Here is a 5,158-nt window from a genome sequence, read left to right as displayed (position 1 = left end):
GAATCCCACAAAAGAGGCAGCCAATAAAAAGCTATAAATAACAATAAATTAGCAATTAGATAATATTGACCTTCCCCCGCATTTCAATAACAGAAACCCATTACAACTGATTTATCCTGTCTTACGCCGACGCAGGGCAATGAGGGGAAGAACCTTTTGCGACGTCGTGAAATTGAAACTGAGGAAGTTGGTTTATTATTTGAATTGTCCCCAAAAATCCAGACACAAAATACTCGTATGCTTCCAGTTCCAAATTGTTTTTTTTTTTCTGTTTTTTATTGCCTCTTCAATATATATTCCTGGGATATTTATGAGATAGTCACACACGTCAGAGTATTCAACTTTGGACATAGCGATGTTTTGTTTACGCATGCATCTTATGGTAACATATAGGGAGGGAGGTTCCATTACATTTGAACCCACGTATATTTGAACCCATGGCAATTGCACCTGTATGCTATTGCACCTATGGGATTTTTTTTGTTTTCCGGATAGTTGAACCCACACTAATCCCAACCCATGGGTTTTAGAACCCGCATATAGATTGAACCCGTGGATATACACATGGGTTCAAATGTACGTGGGTTCAAATGTACGGTCACCAGGGAGGGATATTATACTAAGCGGCAGTTATTTTAAAGTAGCGTTTTTTTGCATTGGAATACAGGTGGTGAGCGCTATGAACAGAAACTGGCAAAGCCATTCTACTGACAAATCCACAACAATTGTTCGCGTGGACCCGGAACATTATTACCCATAATGCCGTAGTTACACGTGTTCTGTCTTTTGTGTTGTCGACCTTGCCGGCGCACGGTCATTACAGACGGATGATCAATCGCTCCGGATGTCCCCAGCTTCAGAGTTTCGTATCGACCTTGCTAGTGACATTTCAAGGTAATTTGGTGTATTATTGTATGATTTGTATTCTAAAATGACTTCACTTTAGTTTTTTGTGTTGTACTACTCGTTATCGACGTTATCGAAGACCTCAAAACGTGCTCGTCGTCAGTTTTCTTGTGTCGAGACATTGTAGCAAACTTAAGAGTGAAATGAATGCATTGGGGGCAGTTGGCAATATGTTATTTTACTGCATGCTACATTGCGATATAATAGTAATCATCATCCGTGTTTCTCAATCCAGGAACTGAAAATAGATACTCGTTCTACTGAAAAGTGATCACATGAACTTCAAAACGCGACGGTGAATCTGAAGAATATACCTACAAGATGAGTGAACATTATATTACTATTGAAGCTTGTTTTTTTTATCTGTAGTTGGAATTGATATTGATAGACTTATTATTATTGCTCTATATTAATTTTAGCATCGTTGTTTTAGATATATATATCTCGGGTTCTAAAAGATAAACGTTGTTTGTCTCGTTCGCGTAATTACAATGATGCGTTTGGGTGCGTAGTGTATATTGTTGTAAATTGTTTCAGAGTGAACAATCGTGATTGTGAAATGAGTTACCGTTAGCTGTGATAGCAAAACCCGTCGACTGATAGATTACGCATACCGCTTCGCTTTCCGGTCCTATTTGGGCAGTGTTAGTTTTATACATCAACTTAATCCAGTTTGATTACCATAGGCTTGAAATTTTTTTTTGAATCTTGCAAAATGTTCAACTGGTCTGTGTGACGTGTCACTGGTCATCTTGTACCCGGAGCTTTTCAGTAAGGCTCTAAGAATTCATATTTTAGCATATTAGATCTGTTTAATTAAAGTTTATTGGACACGTAGTGGACATAGCGATCGTTTCAATATTAGATCTCTTGTTCTCTGACACGTATTTCAAAGTTTTCTTTTCTCTTTGAATACTGGACCAATTGCTTTGAAATTTGCAGTGGTTAAAGATAAAAATTTTCTCCAGAAGGCTATTACTTTTCCTTTTCGCTATGACGTCATCAAAATTATGTGCCCTACGTGTCCATATATTTGAGCATAGCTCTCTTGTTCTTTAAAATCACGTATGGGGCACTGGTATTCTTCGGGGTAGGCTTTAAAATTGCCAGCTCGTGCCCAATACTAGTCATATCAGATTGGTCGTTTGTTGCCTGTACATGAGTATCCGTCACAGTATCTCTATTCAAACATAGTTTTGCATTGTTTAGCGCTAGGCAAGTCTTTATCGGAAACACTGGGAAATCTTCTATATTTACGGCGAGTCAGTCATTGGAAATGGCATTTTTTACGCGTGGTGTCGCGCGTTTAGTAGTATTTTTATAGGGTAAATCTTCTTGGTGTTGGCCAATCAACGTTGACCAACGTTTTTTGTTAAAATTTTGTCGTTTTTCAGTGAACTGATCAAATAATTGAAATAATTATGTAGTGTAATGTGTAAATATACTTTCTTCGCATGCAGTAAAACTTAATGAAACAAAATTAATGAGGGCGAAGGAGTCTATCGATTTGTCAGCGTCACCTGATCATTTCGTATGTTCCTTCCATGAACTGATTGTATGCTTGTACAGCTGCTGGGCATGTAATCACAACTATCTTGTGCTGGCGTTGGAGAACCGTGTACCTTGGCGCAACCTTCAACAGCTCAACCTTTGTGCGATCCTACAAATTCCGTTGTAAAAAATTATATATTGCTCTTTTGTCTTGCTATGCAATAGCACGGACACCGCCTTTACCTTGGCGCAACCTTCAACAGCTCAACCTTTGTGCGATCCTACAAATTCCGTTGTAAAAAATTATATATTGCTCTTTTGTCTTGCTATGCAATAGCACGGACACCGCCTTTGTATAGATGTCCGATATCCTTTTCATTTCATTCTTTCGCCTTATATTCTTATATGCATAAGACTATTTAGGCTCCATAATCAGCATAATAGACGATAAAACAATTGATAAAAACTAATTATGGAATCAAGAGAGCAAACAAAATCTAAGTAAGGTTTATACTTATAGAATTTAAGTTGATATTTTTTTTAAAAAGAGTGGTACGTATTCACTCACCTGAGATTTCAGACTCACACTACCACATAGATTTAATAAGAGAAGAAAAATGCAAAAGCTTAAGTAATAAAATAAAATTCATATTCCAGACATATAAATAATTTTTATCGATTTGCCAAATTGGATATCGGTTTTGTAAACAAGAGTGAAGAATAAATTAAGATGATTATAGTTGAAGTCAAGTGCCAAATTAGCAACCAAAGTTGCAAATATGCATGATGTGACGGGCTAGAACACTTCATTCACCAAATTAGAGCCAACTTATATTCTAAAGTTAGGTTATGGCAGTGTGGTGAGAAAATAGGATATATTTTGTGTGTCTTTGCTACGCAGGTAATATAGCCTGTACATTTTGTCATTTCCTTCCACGCAGTCTTTGTTCGACTATTGCTATATCAAATTTTCGAAATTATGCGACTGATGTTTTGCTGCGAACGTTATAAGCTCTTTCGTAATTTTGTTCTTTGACACGCATAACGCTACGAATGTTACGTATGGCCGCCTATCGAAGTTATTATTACCGAATCTTCAAATTGAGAATCGGAATCTTTCAACACTGAATTTGATTTGACAAACATAGAAACAGGGGGTTCGGAAAATAATTTTAAAGAAACTGAGATTTTTAGAAAGGTAGTATAGTATAAAGAAAGTGGACTCTATTATCCGAGTGATTTTTTTTTCAGTACTGTATTACCAAACGTACTTTAGTGTAGAAAACCCAGACCGATTCTTTCGGAGATCAAATGAGAATACAACGAAGTGTTGTTGAATTATTCGTATATTGTAAAGTTGCACGATCGAATTGCCATGATCTAATCTAAATACAGATGTAATAAAAGACAGTATTACACTTAAATCTTGGGCATCTACCTCCAATATTCTATTAATGTGACAAACTCGAAACAAGTTTTTTCATCGCTCATGCACAGATGCACATTGCAATCGCTGCATTTTACACGAGAGAGAGAGAGATTTATTTTTCGTCAACCAGAAAAATACTGAAATAGCAACAATGAAAATATATACAATAACAAATGTAAGGTTTTTCGGTATAGACCGAGAGGAGCGATACGACCATACGTTCATCAGAGTCAGCTCCCCCCATATCCACTATTTTAATTATGTATATAAAAATTATTAGGTTAGTGTATGGTATTGTAATGTTGCCTGGTTTTCAACAGGATATATATTCAGGATTGACTATTTAATTATTTGAGCTTTGTGCCCAAATTGGTATTAAGTTATGATGCAGAACTAGGGTTCTAAACCAAATTCTGATATCCTAAATAGACATCTAATATTGAGTTACCATGACTTCGGGAGGTGGTCGTTTTATAAGTTGCAGGGGCTATTTGTGATTTTTTGGCGCATCATTCTAATCTGTGTTGGTATCGGGAAACAGCGGCCAACATTGCTAAACCTGCGCAAGGACGACGGAGTGGTTATTTGTAACGTTCGTCGCGGAGTTCTGTGACTTCCGAGAAGTTCGGTAAAAAGTTTCTCTCTAAAATCCACAGCGTTCCATCGCTTCCCCGTAGCATTTACGATCACAACTCTTGCGTTTTTCCTACATTCCCGTCATCATGTTCCGGTTTGTGTATTCTTGATATAAAATACTAAAATGCACAGCCCTGTTGTCGACCCAGGATTGCGCCAATAAGTCTACGGCCATCACCCAATCTATGGTTCGGGGTCGAACCCCCCCCCCCCATTTGAATTTTTTTGAAAACAGAAAAAGTCGCCGATAACCCGTGCAATTGCTTTCTGCTAAAATCGCCGTATGTTTTCATCAAGGCGGCGTGTTATTTAGGCCGTAAACGCCATTTATTCGCTCTAAATCACAAATTTGTGTCACGGGAACAATTATAATTATTTTATTTTTGTACTCGCACGGAATTGTGAAATCTGAAAAAGCGTGCAATTGCCTTCTGCTAAAATCGCCGATTGTTTTCATCAGTGTGTTCTTTAGGCCGTAAACGCCTTTACGTCGGCATTTATTCTCTATAAATCACAAATTTGTGCCACGATAAACATGATGATTATTTTATTTTTGTACTTTGCAAGGAATTGTCAATTTGGTGAGAGTTCATCGGCGGCGAGGTTCTAAAGACAGATGAAGGAGTAAACCCGCGATCTAAATTTGACTGAAAATCGACAATATAAAATACTGAAAACAAAACCGTAAACAATAGG

The 5,158-nt window shown here is 37.2% G+C and overlaps 1 long non-coding RNA gene across 1 annotated transcript; it reads left to right on the top strand.

The window, feature by feature from the left end:
- Positions 1–761: 761 nt before the first annotated feature.
- LOC144429726 (uncharacterized) lies at positions 762–1,403 on the top strand. Its single transcript, XR_013479042.1, has 2 exons — positions 762–894; positions 1,142–1,403. It is a non-coding gene; the product is annotated as an uncharacterized LOC144429726 (long non-coding RNA).
- The last annotated feature ends 3,755 nt before the right edge of the window (positions 1,404–5,158 follow it).

Source organism: Styela clava, chromosome 11 (assembly GCF_964204865.1).
Source record: "Styela clava chromosome 11, kaStyClav1.hap1.2, whole genome shotgun sequence".
Classification (NCBI taxonomy): Eukaryota; Metazoa; Chordata; class Ascidiacea; order Stolidobranchia; family Styelidae; genus Styela; species Styela clava.
The sequence above is the reverse complement of the archived record's forward strand: the minus strand, read 5'-3'. Positions and strand labels throughout refer to the sequence as shown.